At 44.4% G+C, this 26,829-nt stretch overlaps 1 protein-coding gene and 1 pseudogene across 1 annotated transcript in view; one reads left to right on the top strand and one right to left on the bottom strand.

Moving 5' to 3' along the window:
* LOC101603306 (amyloid beta precursor protein binding family B member 1 interacting protein) overlaps nt 1-26,092 on the bottom strand; it is a 103,627-nt gene extending 77,535 nt beyond the window's left edge. The window contains exons 1-2 of the mRNA XM_045149655.1: nt 25,978-26,092; nt 25,547-25,732 (exon numbers count right to left, since the gene is read on the bottom strand). The gene's annotated coding sequence lies outside the window, so the exon portion shown is untranslated. The remainder of the gene's footprint in view (nt 1-25,546; nt 25,733-25,977) is intronic.
* LOC101607158 lies at nt 1,728-2,689 on the top strand (annotated as a pseudogene).
* Nucleotides 26,093-26,829: the final 737 nt, after the last annotated feature.

Genomic DNA, 26,829 nt, shown 5'->3' with positions numbered 1-26,829 from the left:
AATAAATAATGTAGATGAATGTACACACGGGGGAGTTGACTCATAATGACAGCATTAAGTATTGTTTGTGGTCCATTCCCCTCTTCTCTGCCCCCATTCCACAGAGGGATCTCCTCAGTGGGGTTAAGAACATATTGTTTTTTAAAAAGATATTTATAGCATTTATTTTTAAAAATATTTTTATTTATTTATTTGTAATCAGAGAGAGAGAGAGAGAGAGAGAGAGAGAGAGAGAGAGAATACAGAGAGAATTGCGTGCGCCGGCCTCCAGCCACTGAAAACAAACTCTAGAAGCATGCACCACTTTGTGAATTTAGCTTCAAGTGGGCACTGGGGTATCCAACTTGGGTCATTAGGCTTTTCGGGAAAGCACCTTAACTGTTTAGCCGTCTCTTCAGTACACTTTTGTCATTTAAGAAACGGATAATGTATCATGATTTCCTTCTTGCTCCAAGTAAATACTTGCTTTTTTTGGTGCTGGGAATGGAACCCTTGGCCTTACATATGGTAAGCATGTAGTTATCACTGAGCTACCATCACAAGCCCTAAAATTTTACTTTGCTTCTTCACTTTTCATTCATAAGTTTTCTTCTTTTCCAAAAGACAGCCTCCTAAAATAGCGTAGGACTTAGGCTCCGGAGATCCTGGCTCCATTCCTGCTGACCTCGACGGCGGCGGTGGGTTCCTCCTCTTCCTCTCCGGCATCCCGGCTTCTCCCCAGGCCCCGTGCGGCCTCCCCGGGTCCCTGGCTGTGCGTGTTTCATTTCCTCCCACGCTTCTCTCTGCCACGCGTTCCACCGTCTGCTCAGCTCCACGCTGGCCCCCGGCCGCCCCAAGCTTTCCTCGCAGAGTTCGTCTCCTGCCTGTTCACGGGGGTCCGCAGCTGCTCCCCCGAACGCTGTCAGTACTCACTGGGCATGCGCTTTGCTCGCGGTGGGGGACACCTGTTTCCCACCTCGTCTCAGTAGCTTTCTCACTGCCTGGGGGCCTTTGCTTAAACAGTCTCTCATTACTGTGACCTTCCCTGAAATGGTTCAAAACCAGCTTTTCCCATCACCCTTCCCTTCCCTGTTTATATGTATCGCTATCTATTCATCAGCTCCAATGTAAGTAAGCCCTAGGGGGTGGGTGGGGGTAACTGTTTTTATTTACTGCTGTAGTCCCAGTAAACAGAATGATATAGCTGTGTGACAGACACTAAGTTAGTATTTGTTAAGTGAACAGATAAACTAAAGTCTACCAGGCAGGGGTCAAAGTTGACTTACTGTTTTTTGGTTTTTTTTTTAAATATTTATTTGAGAGAGAGAGAGAGAAACCACCAGGGCTTCCAGCCACTGCAAACAAACTCCAGATACAAGTGCCACTTTGTGCATCTTTGTGGGTATTGGGGAATTGAACCTTGCAGGCAAGCAAGCATCTTAACTATTAAGCCATCTCTCCAGCCCTTGTTTCGTTTTTTTAGGTAGGGTCTCCCTCTAGCCCAGGCTGACCTAGCACTCACTCTGTAGTCTCAGGCTGGCCTGGAACTCACAGTAATCCTCTTACCTCTGCCTCCTGAGTGCTGAGATTAAAGGGGTGTGCCACCATGTCAGGCTTACTGTTGTTTTCTATGAGGAACCCTAGTGCCTACTTTGGTCACTGATGGCCTTCAGGAGTACTTGCTAGATAACAGTTTAGAGACCACTAGGGTCCTCTGGCCTGGCGGCTGCGTGGAGCAAGGCTGTGTGATGCCTACCGGCGATTTTGATTCGAAGCCCAGCTGGGCGGACCAGGTGGAAGAGGAGGGAGAAGACGACAAAGGTGTCACCAGCGAGCTCCTGAAGGGGATCCCTCTGCCCTCTGGCGACACAAGTCCAGAGCCTGAACTACTGCCTGGAGCACCACTGCCGCCTCCCAAGGAGGTCATCAATGGAAACATAAAGACAGTGACTGAGTACGAGATAGATGAGGATGGCAAGAAGTTCAAGATTGTCAGAACCTTCAGGATTGAGACCCGCAAGGCCTCAAAGGCTGTGTCAAGAAGAAAGAACTGGAAGAAATTTGGGGATTCTGAGTTTGACCCACCAGGGTCCAATGTGGCCACCATCACAGTCAGTGATGACGTCTCTATGACATTCGTCACTAGAAAGAGGACCTGAATTGCCAGGAGGAGGAGGACCCCATGAACAAGCTCAAGGGCCAGAAGATTGTGTCCTGCCGTATTTGCAAGGGTGACCACTGGACCACCTGCTGCCCCTACAAGGACACATTGGGGCCCATGCAAAAGGAGCTGGCTGAGCAACTGGGCCTTTCCACTGGCAAGAAGGAGAAGTTGCCTGGAGAATTGGAGCCAGTGCAAGCTGCCCAGAACAAGACAGGGAAGTATGTGCCACCAAGCCTGCGTGATGGGGCCAGCCGCCAAGGGGAGTCTAAGCAGCCCAACCGCAGAACTGATGACAATGCCACCATCTGTGTCACCAACCTGTCTGAGGACACACGGGAGACTGACCTGCCGGAGCTCTTCCGGCCCTTTGGCTCCATCTCCCGCATCTATCTGGCCAAGGACAAGACCATTGGCCAGTCCAAGGGCTTTGCCTTCATCATCTTCCACCGCAGGGAGGATGCTGCTCTTGCCATCACTGGGGTGCCTGGTTTTGGCTACAGCCATCTCATCCTCAATGTTGAGTGGGCCAAGCCATCAACCGACTGAGCCATCTGATGTCACTCACCACCACCACTATCCAGACCCAAGTTTGATCACTAATACCCTTGTAAAATTGCTGGGCATGGTGGCATGTGCCCGTAATCTCAGTGCTGGGGAGGCAGAGATAGGAGGATCCAATGAAAGCCAGAGAGAAAGAGAAAGAGAGAGAGAGAGAGAGAGAGAGAGAGAGAGAGAGAGAGAGAGAGAGACAGAGAGAGAGGAAGTAATGTGGAGAGAATTCTTGAGGGTACACTCAAGGTTGTCCTGGCCTCCACATGTATGTGCACTTAAACATGCACCCACACACATGAACACACACATGTATAATAATATTTAAATTATTCCTTCATTTTTTCAATCTGGTTTAACCTTTAGAAATTTCAAGTATGAGCTGGGCATGGTGGCGCACGCCTTTAATCCCAGCACTCGGGAGGCAGAGATAGGAGAATCACTGTGAGTTAGAGGCCACCCTGAGACTACATAGTGAATCCCAGGTCAGCCTGGGCTACAGTGAGACCCTACTTGAAAAAAAAATTCAAATATGGACATGTTAGTCATACATATTTAGTCCAAAAGACATAGTAATTCACAGGAGATGCTAGACTCCTTCATCATTCAGTAAAATGTACAGAAAGAGCACATTCTTCTGTTTTTTTTTTTTTTTTAAGAAATTCTTTCATTTAGTTATATATCCTGGTTTCTGCTTGTGAAATCAGGATGACTCATGCTCTGTAGAGTATGACACTTGTCTGCCTCCAGCAGGAGTTATGTTGACACAATCTTCCTCAGCTATTTACCCAGAAATCGAGAGAAGCAGCCTAAGTGTCTATCGTCTAATGACAGTTTGAATTACTTGCATTGGTAGTTGTGTTAGGCAGCTTTCAGTTACTGTGAAAAGATACCTGACATAGTCAAAAGGGAAAAGGTTCATTTAGGCTTATAGCTTTAGAGAGTTCAGTCCATGATTGGTTGGCCCTGTTGCTTTGGGCCTGTAGTAGCCCAGTATATCATCCTATTTAGATTATATATGTGTGTGTGTGTGTGTGTGTGTGTGTGTCTATAAATATATGTATATAAATATACATATGTATATAGATACGGAGAGAAAGAGATAGATAGGTAGAGAGAGAGAGAGGAGGGTGAGGAAAAAGGATGAGAAGAACAGGAAGATGCCATATTCCAACATCCCCTTTAAGGCCACACTCCAATGACCCAGCTCTCTCCCAGTGGGCTGTGCTTGCTAAGATTGTGTGACCTCCCAACAGTGTCACAGCTAAGGACTCAGCTTTCAACACATGGGCCTTTAGGAGACACTTAGGAAAGCTATAGCTGGAGAAGACACAGTTCAGTACATAGTGTAAATTTGGAGTCCAAATCATCCCTTCCAGTGCTTTGAACCAGGGTGCCACACGGGAAAGACTGTTGTTTATGGGCCAGGCCTGGGAACCAAAGGAGCAGAAATCCTCAAGGCACTCGGGTTGTAGTTTTCAAAGCCAAGAGAGACTACCATAGCATGTCTCTCATGAGACGCTATATGTCAGATACCAACTGCCTGTCAAGCTTCTGTTTCCAGTGCATTCGTCAAACTTCCAGCAATATACGATTCAATAGTGCTTTGTATTTAATCAAACAAGGAATGCAGAAAATATATGACATTCTTTGATAAACCTCAAAAAAAAAAAAGTCACATGGCATTCTGAAGATTGTTTGGCTTGGGTGGTGAACAGCTGAGTTTCCTGGCATGTTTTGGGCTTGTGATAGCATAGGATGTCGTGGTGGGGGTGCATGGCAGCCAGGAAGGATGGGAACCCAGGTGGAGAGGAGAAGCACAGATGAGTGGAAGACCCTGTACACCTCCAAATCTTGAGCAAAAGCAAACATGTACTCTATCTGTTCTACTGAGAAGAAATGACCTTTAATTCCATGAATAGCTGAATGCTGTTATCTTTTAAAGTTGTTCTAAACATTTAAGGCAGCAGCCCTACACCTCCAAAGGCAGATCATGTATTGATGAGAGGGGTGGGGAAATGGCTCAGTGGGTGAAGGTACTTGGATGCAAAGGCTACCAGCCCAGGTTCAGTTCCCCAGAACTCATAAAGTGATGCAGGTGTCTGGGGTTCGCTTGGAGTGGCAAGAGATCCTATAGCACCTGTACCTTTTCTCTTTGTTTGCAGATAAATAATAATATTAAAAAACGATGTATTAATGAATTAAATCTGATAACCATGTTGTGTATTCTCAAGCTGGGTGCTGAAAAATGACCTCTGGCATTAAGTGCACAGATTGCTATTTGTGGAGGAGTGTTGAGGGAGGCAGGAGGGAGCAGAGCCTCTGTCAAAGTGACTGGGAACGGGGTATACACAGCTCCGTGGTAGAGCATGTGCCTAACATGTGTGAAACCCTGGGTCCCCCCTCTAGTGCAGGCTTTCAGTGAGTGGGAATATAGAAATGACCACACAGAAGACCGAGAAAGCAGGGCTCCATGCCACAGTCACTGCCAAGTGCCTTCATCTTTATCAGCTGGAATTCTTCCAAAGTTGCTTCACAGCCCCAGGCATCTTTCATGCCACACTATAATTTAATCAGACCTATTGTTGGAAATATCTAGTTTGCCCTGGTTTTCATGATACTATGATCAGAGCCAGATGTTTTCATCTGCAGAAAAATTACATGCCATGTGGTTTCAGGATAAAACTGAAAATATTAGTTACTTTTTGCCTTTGTGTGAAGAGAATTTTCTGTTTGCCTTGGTCAGCATTCTGCACCTGGCCCTGAAGACACCCAAGGACCGGGGCTGGTGGGAAAGATAACCGTCAAGTGCGGTGAACGCCGCCTTAATGAGCAGTTCCACTTCTTTGCACTTCTCTCATCCACAGCCGTGCCTGTGACTGTTGGGGCCTCCAAAGTATGTTAGGGCGACACATGCCATGGAAGAAGGTAACCCAATCGAGTAGTCGTTGCTGTTGGGACTGAACCCGGGCTCATGCCTCCACGCCCATGCTCTACCCCTGAGATGCACCACCAGCCCCTCAATGACAACCGACTTTCTCCTTTTTGAAGTAAATATTGTCTCTTCTTCTGCAAGGATACTGCTACCACTACTGTCTTATTCTGAAGCAAGAAACAATCATTACTCTCCCACATTTTATGTGACCTATTCCTTAAAAGAAAAAACATTCTATTTTCCTCCATAATTATCTTCTGTTAGCATTACCATGGGAGCTTCTATTTTGTCCTCATTTATTTCGTCATATGTGGACCCATCTTGGTACAACACAGAGAAGGGCGCCGCTGACTACCAGTGGGCAGATCAGACCCTCAGCCAGAGGAAAGAACGGAGTTCAGAACTCAGCACTGTTGCTTGCTGGCCATGTAACCTTGAGCAAGCTCCTGAACCTTGCAGTGTCTTAGTTTTCTCATGTTTGAAAAGGTGTGATAAGAAGTTAGTTCAGGGTATGGAGGAGGATGGCTTAGCAGTTAAGGCATTTGCCTGCATAGCCAAAGGACCCAGGTTTGATTCCCCAGGACCCACATTAGCCAGATGCACAAGGGGGAGCATGCGTCTGGAGTTTGTTTGCAGTGGCTGGAGGCCGTGCTCACCCATTCTCTCCCCCTCTTTCTCTGTCAAATAAATAAATAAGATATTTTAAAAAAGAAATTACTTCATGGGTCACAGTGAGAATTCTATCAACTACCAATGAACAGCGCCTGGAAGAGGGCGGGGCCAGGACCTGAGAGCTCAGTAAAGGTTGCGCTGTAGTCCTCCCGTAGCCTTTATGGGTCTGGAGGCTAGTGGCAAGGACAGGCTGGTGTTGGGGATGCTGGAGAGGAGGAGGCACAGACCTCCCTGGCATGTGGCATGTTATGAGATCTGAGGCTCCAGAACCAACATGCTCCCTCCCAGTTTGGGAAAGCATCAGCCCCAGGGTTGCTTCTGGCTCTAAATGATTCATCTTTTCATGAGCTGGGATGGGAAGGTCCTGAGTTAAAAGCAATGAGATTTTTTTTTTTTAAATGAAAAGGGGCTTTGTTTTATAAGGCTAAAGGAAGCCAAGAGCACAGGTCTTGAGTCGTGGTTTACACTGGAGCTGCTGAGGTTAACAGCCGGGTTCCATCAGTGTGCAGAAGCCCGAGGAGGCTGGGGCCGCCACATCGGGAAGGATGCGCGTTAAGTCGCTACAGGGACGTGCGGTCTGCGGGGCAGCACCACCCTGCTCCTGGGAGCTGTAGGAGGAGCAGCAGGGAAGTTTGTAATCGTCTGCACTGGGCAGTCATGTCCTGAGACACATCAAGGACTCCACGAACAAGCAGAGAAAGCCTAGCAGCTGAGTTTGTGGGGATGTTGTGGAGGACAGCTGCAGCAGGGGCTCCAGGCAAGTGATCACATCCACACTCTCAATAACATCCGAGGTTGTTTGACCCACAGAAGTGGGGGGGGGGGGACACACAAACATAAACGAAAAGTGATCACTTATTTACTGTCTCATGAACTCTTTTACCTACACAGGCAATGACCAGCATTTTATGCCATGGCTTTCCACCTGTGAACTGATGTGTTCATTAGCTAAACAAGTTTTCATGGAGTGGAAACTGTTGGGTAACTGCTAGTGCTCTTGACTTGAATACATGTTACACACACAGTTAAGGTTGAAACTCTAAGGAATAAAACACAAAAATAGGGCTGGCGAGATGGCTTAGTGGTTAACGTTATTGCCAGCAAAGCCAAAGGACCCAGGTTCAGTTCCCCAGTACCCATATAAAGCCAGATGCACAAGGTGACACATGCATCTGGAGTTTGTTTGCATGGCTAGAGAGCTTTGGTGTGCCCATTATCTGTCTCTCTTTTTCTACCTTTGCCCCCTCCCTCCCTCTCAAATAAGTAAATAAAACTTAATAAAAATAAAACTGTGAATTATAAAATAATGTAAGAGGCTTAAGATAGTAAGGAACTTGGTAAGGTTTGAATCTGAAGTGTCCCCACAGGCTCAGATTGTGAACGCTTGTTTGCCAGCTACAGGATAAAAAACACGTCAACTCTGAAGTTACACAAAAATGGGAGAAAATATTCCTCTCCATTCTACCTTACTGGGGCCTTACTTTCCTAAATAATACTGAGGAATCAATTTGAGAATTGTAAGTGCAGTTGTTACTCATATTGCTTGGCCTTGGTGGTCCATACCTACAATCCCTGTACTCAGGAGGGTAGGCAGAAGAATCATGAGCTTGAAGCTAGCCTGTGCTACACAGTGAGACTCTGTCCAAAAAAGGACTAAAAATTGTTAATGAAAAGGAGATACAAATCAAAATGTTATGTTTGGTGGACTATTTTTATGATGGTTGTTTATAAAGGTGCTTTGTTCATTTGTTTTTTGTTGCTACAGTAACTTACTAGGGATGTGTTGTCATTGACTATTTATTCTCTGAAGGCTACAACTGCAATTAAGAGTTTATGTGACTCATCATTTAATCGTCCAGCCAAGAGCACATAATTTTGTTTATAACAAATTATTTCAAAATCCAAGTCAATGTTTGATAGAAAATAATTCTCAGTTGTTGGCTGAAAAATTATAACCTCATAAGGCTCCAAGATGGTGGGTAGCACCCAGGCACAGTCAGCCAGAGTGTCCACGGAACAGTGCGGGGAAGCTGGAAATCAGAGCAGCAACAGACATGAAACAGCTGGACAGAAGGGCCGCACCCGGGGCAGCATTAGCAGACGCAGAAACTGGGAAAAGCCCTCTCCCCTTGGTGCTGGGTGCTCGGCACTGGGAATTGACAGAGCAGAAGTGAGAAGCCATTTCAAAAAGCCCTGCTGTGGGTCAGCAGGCCCAGACCTTTTGTGTATCAATACTGGAACAGAACACTCAGCAAGGAGCAGTTTAAGGAAGAAAAGGGTTTATTCTGACTTTACAGTTTTCATGGCGAGTTCCATCATGGTGGAGAAAGTATGGCAGGAGCAGGAAAGAGGCCTTGTCACATACATCAGTGAATGCAATGTGGCACATGATTGACTCTAGAACTGAACTCTGTGATCATCTCAGTGGATGCAGAAAAGGACTCTGATAAATGCCACATCCCTTCATGATAACCTTGAAGAGATGAGGAATGGAGGGAACGTATCTCACGATAATCCAGGCTATGCCTAAACCTATAGCTAAGATCATCTAAATGGAGAAAAGCTCAAGGCATTTCCCCTAAGATCACTAAGACAAGGGTGGCCACCCTCGCCACTCCTATTCCACATAGTGCTTGAAGTCACAGATAGAAGGAATCAAAGGGATACAAATATGGGATGAATAAGTCAAATTATACTTATTATAGATGATATGATTCTGTATGTCAGAAGCCCTAAAGACTTCACAAGGAAATCCTTTGATTTAATAAACACTTTCAGCAAGTGACAGAATACAAAATTAACTTATAGTCAGTAGCCTTCTATATATTGATAAATGTACTGAGAAAGAAATCAGGGTATCCATCCCATTCACACTAGCTTAAAAAAATATCTGGGGAATAAACTTAACAAAGGAAGTGAAAGATTTCCACAATGAAAACTTTTTCTTTTTTTTGAACTTTCTTTTTTAAATTTTTAAAAATTTTTATTAACAACTTCCATGATTATAAAAAAAATACCCCATGGTGATACCCTCTCTCCCCCCACTTACCCCTTTGAAACCCCACTGTCCATCATACCCCCTCCCCATCTCAATCAGTCTCTCTTTTACTTTTCATCTACAATGAAAACTTTAAAAGAATGAAGAATCAAACTAAGGAAGACCCTAGAAGATGGGAAAACCTCCCTTGCTCATGGATTGGAATAATTAATATTGTGAAAATGGCTGTCTTCTCAAAAAGAATCTACAGGCTCAATGCAATGCCCATCAATATTCCAATACCATCTTCATAGAAATAGGAAAAAAATATGTTACCATTCAAACAGGAGCATAAAAATCCCAGATAGCCAAAGTGATCCTGAGCAGAGACCATTGCTGGAAGCATCCTCATACCTGATTTCAAGATGTACCACAGAGCCATAGTAATAGAAACAGGATGGTACTGGCGCAAAACCAGACTGCAGATCAATGGACCCAGATAGAAGTCTGCATAGCTATAGCCAACTTTTTTTTTTTTAAGATGCCAAAAAGTGCTCACAGGAAGAAAGATAGCATCTTCAACAAATGGCTCTTGAAAAACTTGATTGCATGTAGAAGAAACTGAATCCTTATCTCCCACAAAAATCAATTCCAAATGGCCCAAAGACATTAACATGTGACTTAAAACTCTGAAAGTGCTAGAGAAAAAAAAGTAAACACTCCAAGATATAGGTATAGGTAAAGACTTTCAGGATAGAACTCCAGTGGCTCAGGAAATAAAGCCAATAATCGAGAAAAGGAACCTCATGAAATTAAAAACAAACAAACAAACAACACTTTTGTATAGCAAAGAAAACCATTAAGAGTGAAGAAAGAGGGATGGAGGGATGGCTTAGCAGTTAAAGCACTTGCCTACAAAGCCAAAGGACCCAGGCTTGATTCCCCAGGACCCATGTAAGCCAGATGCACAAGGTGACACATGCATCTGGAGTTCATGTGCAGTGGCTAGAGGACCTCGTGTGCCCATTCTTTCTCTCTCTCTGCTTCTTTCTCCCCAATAAATAAATGAATAAAATTATAAAAAAGAGTGAGGAGACAGCCTACTGGATGGAGTTATATCTATAACATATAAAGGACTCAAAAATTAGAGCAATAAGAAAAGAAATAGCCCAAGAAAATATAACTGAAAATAACTAACAAGCAAAAGCAAACAAACAAAAAACACAACAGAAAGCTGGGCATGGTGGCACACGCCTTTAATCCCAGCACTCAGGAGGCAGAGGTAGGAGGATGGTGAGAGTTGGAGGCAAGCCTGAGATTACATAGTGAATTTCAGGTCAGCTTGGGCTAGAGTGCGACCCTACTTCGACAAAAACAAAAAAACAAAACAAAACAAAAAAAACTCCACAACAGAGAGTTCTTAAAAGAAGAAATACAGGTTTGGAGATATTGCTCAGGAGTTAAAGGCACTTACTTACAAAGCCTGATTGCCTGGGTTCGATTCCCTAGTACCCATGTAAAGCCAGCTGCACAAATTGGCACATGTGTCTAGGAATTGTCCGCAATAGCAAAAGGACCTGGTGAACTCATGCTCACTCTCCATCTGCCTCTTTCTCTTCGTATCTTTTGTAGATAAATAAATTTAAAAAAATATGTAGTTTTTGGTTTTTCAAGGTAGGGTCTCACTCTAGTTCAGGCTGACCTGGAATTCACTATGTAGTCTCAGGGTGGCCTTGAACTCATGATGATCCTCCTACCTCTGCCTCCCAAGTGCTGGGATTAAAAGTGTGCACCACCACACCCAGCTCTATTTTTGTTTTTTTTTTTAAGGAAGGGTATCACTCTAACCCAGGCTGACCTGGAATTCACTATGTAGTCTCAGGGTGGCCTTGAACTCATGATGATCTGCCTACCGCTGCCTCCCAAGTGCTGGGATTAAAGGCACGTGTCCCAACACCAGGATCATCAAGAAAGAAAACAACATCAAATGCTGGTGAGAAGAGGGGAACACTTATTCACTGTTGGGAGTATAAACTGGTACAGCCACTATGGAAATCAATGTGGAGGTTTCTCACAAAACTAAGCTAACACAAAGATTCTCCTGCCACAGAGAAACACATCTATGTTTATTGTTGCTCTATTCACCATAGCAAGGAGATGGAATCAAACTGGATGTTCGTTAACTGGTGCATGGATATAAAAATGCGATATACACATACACAGAATTATATTCAGCTTAAAGAAAAATGAAATTTAAAAAAGTATAGTAAACATTACATGTTGTCTATCACACACATGTGGACTCACTACCTAGTAGTCCTAGTAGTTGGGAGGTCCCAGAGACCTCAAAACAATACCGGCTATTGCCGCTACTCTTTTTTTATTTGGGGGGGGGGAGGGAGAGAGGGAGAGAGAATGGCATTCCAAGGCCTCAGCTACTGCAAATGAACTCCAGACGCACGTGCCCCTTTGTGTGCCTGTGTGACATTGTGTGTTTGCATCACTGTGTGTCTGACTTTTGTGGGACCTGAAAATTCAATCAAACAAAAGTTCTTAGGTTTTGCAGACAAGTGCCTTAACCACTAAGCCATCTTTTCAGCCCCCTATTGCTAACCATATTGCTACTCTTGATTGCTAACCAGAACTAGATGTTAAGACCCTATTGCTGATGATACCACCTGCCCTTGTCACGGGATATACATAAATAAGCCTAGAACTGGGCTGGACGCTTCCTCTCTGCTGATTAGCCCTTGTATGCCGGCAGGTGCTGTGCAGGGTGCTGCTGGAGGATTGTTGTCAAAGTCTTACTCAGATATGGACCTGGCTGTAACACAACTGACCGTCCAGGCTAGACTGCCCACTAGAGCAATGATGGCAAGTCTGGTAAGGGGGTAACCAACCACTTTGTGAGAACCCCTTGATAAATTTGAGAACCCCTTGATAGGTAGGAATTCACATCTGCTACTGTAAACCAAGTCAAAAGCCCATGGCTGGTGAGGTCATAGGAGTGAGTGGGGAAGCAACTGTGGTTGCTTGACTAAATGGACATGATATGCTCATCAAAGTGCCTTCTAAATAGGTATGTGTTGCACTTGCCTGCAAAGCCAAAGGACCCAGGTTCAATTCTACAGTACCCATGTAAAGCCAGATTCACAGAGTGGAGTATTCATCTGGAGTTTATTTGCAGGGGCTAGAAGCCCTGGTTTTCACATTCTCTCTCTCTCTCTTTCTCTCTCAACTAAATAAATAAAAATAAAATATTTTAAAAATGTGTTTGTACTGAATATGTACATTTTTCACCTCCCCCTTGTCCTCTCACTGTTCTTGTTTCAGACAGGGTCTTGCTATTGGTTGGCATCCAATTCCTCATCCTCCTGCCTTACCTTCTGAGTGCAAGGATTATGCACCCAGCTCCTACAGACTTCACTATTCCCTAAATAATACACTGTAGCAAGTATTTTCATAGCATTTTTGTTGTCTTAGGGATGTTTAAGTAAGCAAGAGATGATCTAAAGAATGTGGAGATGTGTAGAGGTTTTAGCAAATGCTCTTTATGTGAGAAACTTGAGATCTATGGCCATTGGTACACAAAGAGTGCCTGAAACCCTTGTCCAGTGAACAAGGAGGGGTGACTGTACTAGTTTCCCTGTGACCTGGCACAGTATCCCATAATTAGTCATTGTCAAAAAAGGGAAATAAGAATAAAGTTTTAGGGCTGGAGAGATGGCTTAGTGGTTAAGTGCTTGCCTGTGAAGCCTAAGGACCCTGGTTCGAGGCTCGATTCTCCAGGACCCGCATTAGCCAGATGCACAAGGGGGTGCATGTGTCTGGAGTTTGTTTGCAGTGGCTGGAAGCCCTGGCACATCCATTCTCTCTCTCTCTCTCTCTCTCTCTCTCTCTGCCTCTTTCTCTCTCTCAAATACATAAATAAAAATGAACAAAAAAATTAAAAAAATAAAAGTTTTAAAAACTTGAAATGTAGTCACATACTCTTATGTTCTACCTTGGGTCCTATGTCTGGGCAACTGTGCTTAAACTAGTGTTTCAAGACCTGGCAGACATATAGGTACTAAATAATAATGAAAATACAAGAAGAAAATAATTGATTTATTTTAAACAGAATTTCTAGAGAGAATGTATTTTCATTTTGCCTAGCTCCAAATGTTTGGAAAAAAAAACCCACATTTTAACATGTTCTGAGCATTCACCACAGGCCAGGTACTATTCCAAATGTTTTTGCTCATTCAATATTCACGTGTTGATTAGGTGACTTTCTATAGTCTGGTTTGATCTGCTGCAAAACTGCCCAGAATTTAACTAAACAACTTCTTTTTATTTAAAATAATTTTTTGCTCATTTTTATTTATTTATTTGAGAGCGACAGACACACACACACAGAGAATGGACATGTCAGGGCCTCCAGCCACTGCAAATGAACTCCAGACGCATGTGCCCCCTTGGGCATCTGGCTAACGTGGGTCCTGGGGAATCAAGCCTCGAAACAGGGTCCTTATGCTTCACAGGCATGCACTTAACCACTAAGCCATCTCTCCAGCCTGAACTAAACAACTTCTTTAAGTGATGCTCTTCTTTATCCAAAACTTTGCACCATGCTTTTCCTTTCCTTACTTCCCCCTTGTAAGGGTTTGGGTCAGGTGTTCCCCATAAACTTATGTATTCCAAATGCTTGCTCCCCAGCTGGTGGCCATTTGGAAGGTGGAGCCTTGCTGGGGGACGTGTGTTGCTGGAGTGGACCCTGAGGGTTATTAGCTCCTAGCTTGCCAGTGCTAGTTGGCTCACTGTCCTGTGGCAGAGGTGATGTCCAGCCTTTGCTCATGCCATCTTTCCCCTGCCATCACGGAGCTTCCCCTCTAGACTGTAAGCCAGAATAAACCCTTTCCTGCCATCAGCTGCTTCAGGTTAGGCGATTGTCCCAGCAACAAGAACATAGCTACAATGAGCCCGTACCATTTCCAACAGGATGTTGCTGGTTTTGAAGCAACGCTGAGTGAATTCTAATAAGAAACGTTGACAGCTGTGTTGGTGACTACAGAGTAATATTTGCAGTAATGGTTTGTATATTCATTACTTTTCTATTGCTGTGACCAACTGCCAGACAGAAACAACTTAGAGAAAGAAAGGTTAATTTTAGCCCATGGTGTCAGTGGCATTTTAGTGCATGGTGGCAGGGAAGGGAGAGTGGGGCTGTTCCTCACACGGCAGTGGGAATCGCTGTCTCACTGTGGCAGGCCAGGAAACGGGAGCCAGGGGGGAGTCCTACCTCTGCCAGCCAGGCCTCATCTACCAAAGGCTCCATAGCTTTCAAGACAGCACCATCAGTGGAGGACTAAGCATTCGGAACACGAGCCTGCTGGGGACATACATGTCAGATTCAAACCGAATGTCTGATACTTAGAACTCCCTTGTAAGTGGCAATTAAAATGGTATCCCATTGAAATAAATACAAATACTTCTTATTCACTAGACTTTAGAAAGAATTGAAGGTTTATGTGCTCACATACACCAGTAGTTCTTCCCACACAGGAATGAGGTAGTGTCTGTACAAGCGCTTATTATAATGTCTGGTGTGCATCAAGTGCTTAGTATTAGATTTTATCACCCCTTTTCCCCCCTCTAAGACAATCAATTGATAGTTTTTGGTCATTATTCACATTCCCTCTCTGCTCTACATCACAGGAATATAGCTAACATTCTACATGTATCTGCTACTTCTTCATGGAACTGGGCAACTGTAAGTATAATATCTAGGGAAGAGACTCAACTGTTGTTTGAAAAAAGTATCTGTTTTTGATGTATGTGTATGCGTGTGTGGATAAGCTACAGTGTTGGGTGTCAGCTCTCAAGAATGATTCTCAGGAGAGAACCAGCCCATTACACCTCACCAGGGACCCAGCTGAAACCATAGAGTAATTGGGGAAATAAGCATGAGTGCTGCTTCCTTGGTGAACCAGGTACCAGCACAAGGGTGAAGCAGATAGACACAGAGAACACACAACTCCTACCAAACCAGATATCCAGAGACACAGAGGCTCCCAAGACCTCATCACTGAAGAAGACCTAAAATGAACCCAACATGGCTCAGGGAAATTCATGGAAGAAGGGGCAGCAAGAATGTTAGAGCCACATGTTGGGTCATGCACAGAGACATTGCATGTTACCCATAACTGATGGCTAACCCCAAAATACATGACCCACATTCCCCAATGAGGAGGGTCCCTGTGGAGGGGGAACGACAGGGAGGAGGCTAACAATGGTACCAACATGGCTGTATACACTGTGTACATAACTAATAAACAAATAAGAAAAGAATGCTATCTACCTATTTGTTTAAAGATAGGACCTCTTTCTCATGAGCCTGGAGATTGCCAATTAGACTAGATAGTTTGGCCAGCAAAATCCAGAGATCTGCCTGTCTCCACCTTCCTAGCACTGGGATTACAGGCATGTGCCACTATGCCTGACATTTTGCCATGGGTTCTGGAGATCAAACTTAGGTCCTCACGTTTGTGAGGCAAGCACTTTACTAAGGGAGCTATCTCTCCAGCCCGGACTCAACCACTCTGAGCAAGAGAGGAATAGCATCCACATGCCCCTAAGGCTTTTTCAAACCATACCCTGGGAATTTTCCATCTCCAAGCCACAAATCTTACCACCATATCCTCTCTTGAGAAGGCAGGTGCTCTGGAGTGGAGAGTCACTAAAAAGCATTGCTGCTGACTGTATGTTATGCTTGTGAACGAGCAGGTAGAAGCAAACAGAAAAAAAAAGTTGACAAGTATGGTTGCTAGGGTAACAGATCACATTTTGCCGGATGTGGGTTTAGGGCCACCTGCTTTGCTGTTAGTTTCCACTCCTTCTTCAGCCCCTGATTCTTTTAGTCAGAACACATAAAATCTAATGTGGAAGGGAAGTTCTGAGAGAAGGAAAAGTGAACAGTGACAACTGGAGTTTGTTTTTGTTGCCAGAGTGAGTTGCTTTATTAACAAATAAAGCACTCTGGGCTTGAATATGAGTTCAAATCAGGGACAAGGAGCAGGACTATAGCAAATGCTGTTTCATTTTCCCTTCCTTTTCCTTGAGGATTCATCTGATTCCCTCCCCTCAGCTGCCTGGCTGCACAGAGTACCAGAGATGGTGTCTGTGCATTGATCTCAAGCTGCACTGTCCAGTCCCATGGCTCCCAGCCACAGTCAGCTACTCAGTACTTCAACTAACGCTGGCCTCAATTGAAATACGCTGTACCTGCAAAAACACATCAGATTAGGAAGATTAAGTGTGAAAAATTAGCTCCTTAATAAGTTTACTATTATTTGAATTTAATATAATTTCAAATAATGCTCATTAAATGACATTTTGGATAGATCATTAATATGTGTGACTAAACTTACTGCAAATGGTTCTTTGGTCATTTTCGATGTGGCCTCTGGGCAATGTAAAGTTCCTTATGGGGTTGGCAATGCACTTCTGTGGCCAGCACCAGTCTGGAGTGCTCCAGCCCTGCCTTTATGAGCATCTCGGCCTTTGAGTCAAAGCCAGCTGGGTGTGGGGCTGTATCACATGAATGCAATCTGCATGTTACTCACCCAGTGTGAAATCAGAATGGCCCCACTTCCTTCCCCACTGTATTTTATTCTCCAGCACTGCCAAACTGTTTCATATGTCTGGTGCCCGAGGCAGCCTTCTTCCATTGGACCATCTGGAAACACTTTTACTCTTCAAGTTGTCTCCTGGTTACCCCCACATAATGCTTTGCCTGTCACCACTGTCTTTACTGCCCTGGGTGCACACCTATCAATGCACACTTGCACTACTGTATACTTACTTGCAGGCTATACTCTCTCACCACTGGATTCTTCTTGGGAGGAGGGGGTGATATTTTATTTTATACCTTTCCCTATTGGTACCTAGTTGATGCTCAAAACATGTGTGGTTGAAATAGGAGGCAAAAAGAGTACCAATTACAATATGTCAAAAAGAGTTTCTTCCAATTGAACTCCATGTTAAATATTGCTCCAGCTCCATAAACTAGCTCTGAGGATATGAGTCTCCCCAAGTTTCAACTTCTTTATTCAACACTGGTCTTAGTATGGCCATCTTCTCACTGCATTATACTTCATTTATCCACATTCATGGTCCACACAATGTTATTTCTATTTATTGCTTACCATAGGGATATTATAAAAGCCACAGACTTCTAAACACATTCTCTTGGCTGGCTAAGACAATATCATTTATAGAATGAAATCAGAAAGAAGTCATAAAAGATGGGGCTGTGGGGTAGCTCAGAGGTACAGCCCTCCTCTAGAACAAGAAGAGGCTACTATCTTAAAAAGACACCACCCTGTGGGCTGGAGAGATGGCTTAGCGGTTAAGGCACTTGCCTGCAAAGCCAAGGGACCTAAGTTCGATTCCCCAGGACCCACATAAACCTTCTTCCCACCCTCCTCTTCCCTCTCTAACCGTGTCTTTTACTCTCTCTCTCTTTTGCTAATTCACCTCTGGCCACAAGGGCTTTCTTGTTGCACAAATATAGTTCCAACATGCCCTGCCACTGGCTTGGAACTGCTTGGAATACTGTGTTGGACACTGTTCCATCCAGAGAGCCTTCTGGTTAACACCACTTTCTCCTTCAAACTTTTGCTTTTAGACCTTATTTTCTCAACAAGACCAAGTCTAAATATCTTACTTAATCCTATACCTCTATCAACTTTTCCTTTTCTTCTGTATCCATTTTCACTTATTAATTCCTACACTGTTTACTTCCTTAATATTTTCATTGATTAACCTGTTTCTCTAGCAGAATACAACCTCCACAAATGCAGAGCTCCATCTCCTGGTCACAATCACCCCAACCATCTAGAATAAGTGCTTAGTAAATATTTTTGACCAAAAATGGTTGACATGTCTTTGAAGTGCAAGTATTTATTGAAATGCAAGAAGCAATTTGATTTACTTATTTATGTATTTATTTATTCCAGAGAGAAGGAGACAGAGAGAAAAAGGCAGGCGCGCGCGCACACACACACACACACACACACACAGAGAGAGAGAGAGAGAGAGAGAGAGAGAGAGAGAGAGAGAGAGAGAGGGGGAGGGAGGGAGGGAGGGAGAGAATGGGTGAACCAGGGCCTTTCAGTCACTGTGAATGAACTCCAGACGTGTGTGGCACCTGTGCATCTGACTTACATGAGTCTTGGAGAATTGAACCTGGGTCTTTTGGCTTTGCAGGTAAATGCCTTAACCACTAAACCATCTCTCCAGTCCAAAATTTTAAATTATTTATTGATTTATTGCAGGCATAGAGAGACGGAGAGAAGAGAGACACAGAAAGAGAATGGGCATGCCAAGGCCTCCAGATGTTGCAAACTAATTCCAGATGCATGTACCACATTGTGGTTCTGGCTTTATGTGGGTACTGGGGAATTAAACCCAGATTGTTAGGCTTTATGGACTTGCCTTAACCACTGAGTCATTTCTCCAGCCCAGCAAATAACTTTTGTTTTTTTTGTTCTCATTTTTTTTGAGGTAAGGTCTCGCTCTAGTCCATGCTGACCTGGAATTCACTGTGTAGTCTCAGGCTATTCTCCTACCTCTGCCTCCCAAGTGCTGGGATTAAAGGTGTGTGCCACCACCACCTGGATCAAACAGCAATTTTTATTATCAGAAATGATGTAACTGTCTTTAAAATTAAAATTCTGGGCTGGGGAGATGGCTTAGTGGTTAAGCGCTTGCCTATGAAGCCTAAGGACCCTGGTTCGAGGCTTGATTCCCCAGGACCCACGTTAGCCAGATGCACAAGGGGGCGCACGTGTCTGGAGTTCGTTTGCAGTGGCTGGAAGCCCTGGTGCACTCATTCTCTCTCTCTCTCTCTCTCTCTCTCTCTCTCTCTGTCTGTCGCTCTCAAATAAATAAATAAAAATAAACAAAAAAATTTAAAATTAACATTCTAAGTAGTCTGTATGGAAAAATGGCAGTTTTTAAGTTATATATTCTTTTTTTTTAAAAAAAATATTTGGGCTAGAGAGATGGCTTAGCGGTTGAGGTGCTTACTTGTGAAGCCCAAGGATCCAGGTTTTATTCCCCAGTACCAATGTAAGCTAGATTCACTAGGTGGCCATGCATCTGGAGTTCATTTGCAGTGGCTAGAGACCCTGGTTTGTCTATTTTCTCTCTCTGTCTACCCCCCTCTTTCTCTGGCTCTTTTTCTCTCCCTCTCTCTCAAATAAAAAGAAATAAAATGTTTTTTAAACTTTTTTAAATTTTAGAGATAGAAAGAGAGAGAAGAGAGAGAGAGAGAGAGAGAGAGAGAGAGAGAGAGAGAGGGAGAGAATTGGCACGTCAAGGCCTCCAGCCACTACAACTGAAGTCCAAATGTGTATGCCCCCTTGTGCATTTGGCTTATATGGGTCCTGGGGAGTTGAGCCTGTGTCCTTTGGCTTTGCAGGCAAGTGCCTTAACCACTAAGCCATCTCTCCAGCCCCCTAGAATATTTTTTTTTACAATTTTTTATTTGTAAGCAGGGACAGCTTGTGCGCACACGAAACAGAGACAGAGGGAAAGGGAGACAGTGAAAATTGGCACACCAGGGCCTCAGCCACTGTAATTGAACTTCAGATGCTTGTGCCACCTAATGGGCATGTGTGATCTTGCACTTGCCTCACTTTTGTGTGTCTGGCTTATGTGGGATCTGGAGAGTTGAACATGAGTTCTTATGCTTCACAGGCAAGTGCCTTAACCACTAATCCATTTCTCCAGCCCTAAATAGTCTCTTTTTAATGGTACACTTATCATATCTGTAGTCAGTGGGGATTTTAATACCAGTTTCCAAATGCTAATCCCCAATGTGATAAATGTGCATCTGTCCTACAAGTTTTACAAATGGGCACATTGAGAATATTTTTATTACCTTTCAAGCAGAAGTATGGGAATGTTACTAAGAGTTCAGGAGATGTAATGGTAATGTCCCACTTTACATTAGGTGATAGGTATCCAGGCACTGACTTTGTTGGTGTAACACACACATTATGCATAATTTGTGTATATGGAATATTTCATAATAAAAATGTAGGAATGGGCTGGAGAGATGGCTTAGTGGTTAAGAGCTTGCCTGTGAAGCCTAAGGACCCTGGATTGAGGCTCGATTCCCCAGGACTCACGTTAGCCAGTTGCACAAGGGGCACATGCATCTAGAGTTCATTTTCAGTGGCTGGGGGCCCTGGTGTGCCCATTCTCTCTCTCTCTCTCTTTATCTGCCTCTTTCTCTGTCTGTCTGTCACTCTCAAATAAATAAATAAAAATAACCAAAAAAAGAAAAGAAAAGAAAAATGTAGGAAAAAAACCTAATTCTATTTTATTTGTTCAGTAACACCTTTTTTTCTTTGAGGTAGGGTCCCGCTCTAGCCAAGGCTAACCTGGAATTCACTATGTAGTCTCAGGGTGGCCTCAAACTCTTGGTGGTCCTCCTTTCTTCCGAGTGCTGGGATTAAAGGTATGCGCCACCATGCCAGGCTCTAATAACACTTTTTACCTGGTTATAAATCTTCTGGACAGTTTGTGGAGACATAATTGCATGGGTTGTTAAGAATTTACCCTCTTCTCTGTCCACAACCATCTCACTAATGAGTTTATGATTAGAGAGAAAATCTAAAAGATTTCCAGCAGAACCAGAGAAAGAGTTAGACTTGTTACTTTGTTGATTTAATCAACCTGTAAAGCTGGCACGAGGAATTTGGATATAATAAAGATAAAAATTAAAATGAAAATTTCAAGTGACAAAGGAGATTATTTTTTCCAAAATACATACATAAAGATTACCTTTCTTATCTTCCCTCTGTAACAAACCAGTTTTTTTTTTCTTTAACTTGATTTGCATTCATCCTCCTTCCCTGTTCCCAATCTGGTATAAAGAAACCCCATATGTGCATGCACACAGTACATGACTCCAGTCATATGTAGAGCCTATCTCCACATCTAGGCTATAAGCTCATTGAGGAATGACCTGATTATTTTCTTTTTTTTTATTTGAGACCTAGAACTTGATATAGCACCTTGGGTGCTATGATAAGATTGTTCCAGTTCAGTGTTAGCTCTGCACCGTCCTCTCTGTGTAAGCTTCTAACATCTTTGTGCTTTCATTTCCTCAGTGACAAAAAAGTGGCAGTTGCCGGTGTGGTGGCACATGCCTTTAATCCCAGCACTTGGGAGGCAGAGGTAGGAGGATTGCCATGCGTTTGAGGCCACCCTGAGAGAACATATTAAATTCCAGGTCAACTTGGCCTATAGCAAGTCCCTACCTTGAAAAAAACAAAAGGCAATCATAGTATAAGTTCAGAGGTGTGGATAATGAAATGACACATCTAAGTTAGTACAATGTCTGCTATACCATGCAGACTAAGCATCCTCCACTCTGAAAATCCAAAATCCAAACCCAAAAATCTGAAACAGTTTTGAGTGCCAACATGATGCCAAGAACAGAAAATTCTGCACCTCATTACAAGTGACAGGTCAGAATCAAAACACAGGCATGTGTTGGAGCGATTGCTCAGTGGTTTAAGGCACCTGCCGGCAAAGTGTGATGACCTGGGTTTGACTCCCAGTAAACATGTAAAGCCAGATGCACAAAGTGGTGTATGCATCTGGAGTTTGTTTGCAGTGGCAGGAGGCCCTGCAACTCCCATTCTCTCTTTCTCTCTCAAATAATAGATAGATAAATAAATAAATAAATAACCCACAGGCATGTAACACTCAGTTTATTCAAAATCCCTAAGGAAAGAAAGTTTCCCCAGTCCTCTTAACTGACATATACACACACTTTTCAAACGCAAATTATTTAAAATATTATTTAAGATTACCTTCCAGCTATATGAATAAGGTATATATGACACATAAATAAATTTTGTGCCAAGCATTGGGTCCCATCCCCATGATATCTCATGTACATGCAAATATTCCACCCCACCCCCAAAATCCCAACTCTGAAACACTTCTGGTTTAAGTTGTGTAAGTGAAAGAGACTTTACAATACTATCATATGGTAATCGAAAGGGAACCAGAGTTGACCAAGAAGAAAGGAAAGTCTCATAATATGCTGATGATGGTGGTGCCCTGGAGTCATGATTTATACTTTCCTTGCTCAAGCCTCAGGGGTGATGCCAATGAACAAGCTGTCTGTGTGTGTGGTGGGGGTGGCACTTGAGATGTTTTGGGTACCATCCAAAAGTGGAACTGTTTTAGCAGATGTGTTTTGAATATTAACTATGGTGGCCAGGTAGCAGGGACAGTGCTGCCTTCTAGTACCTGGAAGCCGTCCTCAGACCCTTCCGGCAGTGCTGAATCACAGGCAGGCTCTGCAATGTACGCAGCTTAACATCCTTCCTGGGGGCTGCTGTGCTCTCTTCTCTAGAGAAATGTAACTGCTACTTTTCCAGATATACGAAGTGCCTCTCAAAACCACCTTTCTCCTGGTAATTATAACTGTAAAGCTTACAGATATCACAGTACATCCAGTGTCTCCATCACATACCTTTACATCTGACAATTTTATATTTATCATATACCTGAATTCACATCATAAATGCTTAAGCATTTATATAGTGGCTCATGGGATGACACCATTGATTTAAAACCCACAGACTTTCATACTGAAAATATTAACCAATTAACCATGTGTATAAAAGTTGCTCTATCTTTTTTATTCTTTTTCTTTTTGCTTTTTTTTGAGGTAGGGTCTCATTCTAGCCCAGGCTGACCTGGATACGGAGTCTCAGGGTGGCCTTGAACTCACAGCAATCCTCCTACCTCTGCCTCCCAAGTGCTGGGATTAAAGGTGTGTACCACCACGCCCGGCCTTTTTTTTTTTTTTTGAAGTAGGGTCTCACTCTAGCTCAGGCTGACCTGGAATTCACTATATAGTCTCAGGGTGGCCTCGAACTCATGGTGATCCTCCTACCTCTACCTCCCAAGTGCTGGGATTAAAGGCTGAGTCACCATACCTGGCTAGTTGCTCTATCTTAAGGCTCTTTCTGACAAGTACCATCAAAGCCTAGGCAAACTGAGTTTACCCACCATCCCCAGGAAAAAAGGAGGCCCAAGCCCGTTAATTATACAAAGTTACTTAAAATAATGCATAAAATTTCTTCTTAGCTGTGTGTATCATATGAAGCATAGAAGTTTCATATTTGTTCTAATTTTCTCTAAATTGTTCTATGTTGAGAATTCTCAAGGCAACTCTATTGCCTTTTGCACTCATGGGGTTCAATAAAGTTGTAAAGATTGTGTTGATATTCTATGGAAAATAAACTGAACTTATGCTTTAGGTATACATATAAAATGAAATTGAAACATACTAGAAATAAATGACAATATTAATGCTCCTTGAAAATCAAAGAAAACTCAAAGTAATATAACAAACAGATATTTATGGCAATGAACTTTACAAATAGTTCACTGTATTAATGTTGAAATATCTAGATTTATTTTTATCTACTTGTGGAATAAGGCAAAAGTATAGGGGACAGTTGGAATACATTCCCAGGATATAAAAAAAAATCAAAAACATTAATGGCTACACAGTCTAGTAAGTATTATGTGTAAGATTTCCAAGTAACTACTCATTTCAAAGTTATATTTCTTTAAGAATAGTTCTTGCCGGGTGTGGTGGCTCACGCCTTTAATCCCAGCACTCGGAAGTCAGATAGGAATATTGCCATGAGTTCCAGGCCACCCTGAGAATGCAGAGTGAATTCCAGGTCAGCCTGAGCTAGAGTGAGACCCTACTTCTTGAGAAATTTTTGCCTGTGGTGATAATTTCAGGTTTTCAACAGAATAGGAAGTTGCCAACTTATATAATAGGGCTGACGTTGATTCTGGCACTTACTGAAATTTCTCAGAAACAAAAGACTTCAAAACTTGGCATTTCAAAATTTAAGGAGCTCTGCTAGCACCTTGTTCCGCATGCTGGATTGGCCACAGCCCCTCAAGTAGCACGTGCTCCGAGACTGCGTGATGGATGTCTCTGGCCCCTATAACCTTTCCACCGTTCTTTCATAACTCCGTCTATCTGTCTCACGTTACTGGTGAGTTGCCTAGGGTCCAGTGAGGTTACAATAATTTACATTCATCCTGGCCTACTTAGTATCATCAGATATGGAGCAGGAGCCCAAGTCTTCCAAACATCCAGAGAAGACAGAAATAGTGGTGAGAATGTAAAAATTAAGCACCAATAGTTTGAGGATAACAAAATACATTTGCCGGACTTTCCCCCAGCACATAAGCAGACTCGGTACACCACCTGGGTGAGGTTACAGAGGAGTTCTTGGGCCAGCATGGTTGTGGTCCACGTGAATACCAGCATTTCAGTGTGATCCACAGAAAGAAGAACTCTGCTCATTCAAAAGCCTGGGGCCCCCTTTCTGAAATTTCATTTTGGAGTCTCTCGGGCTTATGAAGTCGGCTTGCTTTTGTTCTAACCCCCATCGCACCGCCAGAAATCTTCTCTGGGAGAATAATGAAGGCATTGGCCTTACTTTGCTGGGCGGGTGGCTCTGTGTCGCTGTCAGAACTCTGGCACAGCACTGCGCCAGGAAACACCCCATGCGCTCCCCCACCATAGTGTGACTGTGAAGAAATACCTCCCCAGACGGAAGCTGGGCAAGGTCACTCATGGGCACCAGCACGCGCCCCTTAGCGTGCTTCCCTGCTGCCAAAGGTTTTCTGCGCCTTCGTTCCAAGCCAACTCGAGGAAACTTGTGTTTGGTATCCAAACTTCATCGCATTTTAAAATGAAAAAGACAGTCTTTCGGGGAGGCAAAGTAAATTTAAGAAGTAGCAGTTTCTCAAAGTTCCAAAGGAAGGGAAGGCTCGGAGACGCGTGTCAGAGTCTTACACGGGACAGTCATTTTAACCTGAAGTGCCCTAAAACGCCCGGGGAGAAGTCTGTGGATTTACTCGGGGCGGCGTCGGCTCGACCCCGCTGTCAATTTCCTGGGCAGGACATGTGTCAAATCCGACCGGACAGAGCCCCGCGATGGGGCGCCCCAGCTCCTGCCTCGGGCCACGCTGGGTCCAGCGCAGGGGTCCCCTCCCGGACTCGGGCCACCCGAGGCCGAGCCTGGGGCTCGCGTTTCAGTGGCCGGCCGGGGAGCTGCGCGCCCCCCACCCCGCCCAACCCGGGCCTCGACCCACGGTCCTGGGGACCCCCCGGGCGCGAGGCTGCGGGTTCCAGGGCCCTGGCGCGCGGGGCATCGCTTACCTTGCCGGCGGGGTGCGGATGCGCGGGGCCGGGATGCGGATGAGCCGGGCGGCGGGGCTCCGCTGTGCAGTCGCCGGCCGGCCGGGCTGAGGTCTGCCGCCTCGGGGAGGAAGTGGTGTCGGCCCTCCCCTCCCAGTTAGCGCGCGGACGCGGGGCTCTGGGCCGCAGCGAGGGGCAAGGAGGGCCCTGGCGAAGGGAAGCAAGAAAAAAAAAATGTATATATATATATGGAGGGAGAGAGAGAGAGAGAGAGAGGGAGAGAGAGAGAGAGAGAGAGAGAGAGAGAGAGAGAGAGAGAGAGAGAGAGAGAGAGGACACTACTCTCAGGCCTTTTGCCCAACTCATCCAGGCTGCCTCATCTCCTTTCCTCCTCCACCTTGAAGCTCACTCCCCACTTCCCGGGTTTTGCAAAAAGTCGCGCCTTCCCCCACCTGTGCGGGTCTTTTAGGAGCGTCCCCAGGCGAACTGAAGGATCTTTGTAGCCTCCATAGAATAGAATGACTAGGAGACTGGGAACTGCAGAATCGTTCCACAAAAAAGTAGAGAAGTCGTTTTATTTTGCAACAGTCTTCCTGGGCTTCCTCTTTCTGACTATTGGGCAAGGCTTCCCTGACTGCAGGCCCGCGGGGACCCGAGGGAGGCCCCAGGCGGTGCGAGCAGGGTGGCCAGGAGCTGCCTGGGCCTCGCAGGAAAACTGTTTGTATTTCTGAGTTGAGGAATAGAGGAAGAACTTGGCAGGGGGTCATTTCTCAGCCTTGGAGGCAGCCCGTCAGACACACTAATGGAAATATGTATTGCAAAAGTGCGAGGTCTCCGGGCGTGGTGACGCACGCCTTTAAGAGGCAGAGAGGTAGGAGGATCACGAGGGTCTCTGTGAGATCGAGGCCACCCTGAGCCTACAGAGTGCATTCTAGGTCAGCCTGAGCTACAGCGAGACCCTACCACGAAAAACAAACAACAACAACAAAAGTTCAAGGTCCTTCATGGCTACATGATTTGTAATAACAAAAGATTGGCTGGAAGTAACTTGTGTCTCCTGAGAGAAAGTGTTTGGGGCACATCCGAGAATATAGACGTTAATATCAGTTATGAGTTTTAAATGTGCCTCATAACGTCTTCCTCTACATGGCGGTGTGTTCAGGGGTTTGCATGTAGGTTCAGTGGTGGAAAGAGACACAGAAATTAGACACATTAATGAAATTTCTTAGTTAGCTATTTCATGCAAAATAGGTACTAACTTTGCTACGTGTGGCAGTGCACGCCTTTAATCCCAGCACTTGGGA

This window comes from Jaculus jaculus, chromosome 5, assembly GCF_020740685.1.
Source record: "Jaculus jaculus isolate mJacJac1 chromosome 5, mJacJac1.mat.Y.cur, whole genome shotgun sequence".
In the NCBI taxonomy this organism is placed as follows: Eukaryota; Metazoa; Chordata; class Mammalia; order Rodentia; family Dipodidae; genus Jaculus; species Jaculus jaculus.
This window is presented reverse-complemented; position numbering and strand designations above follow the sequence as displayed.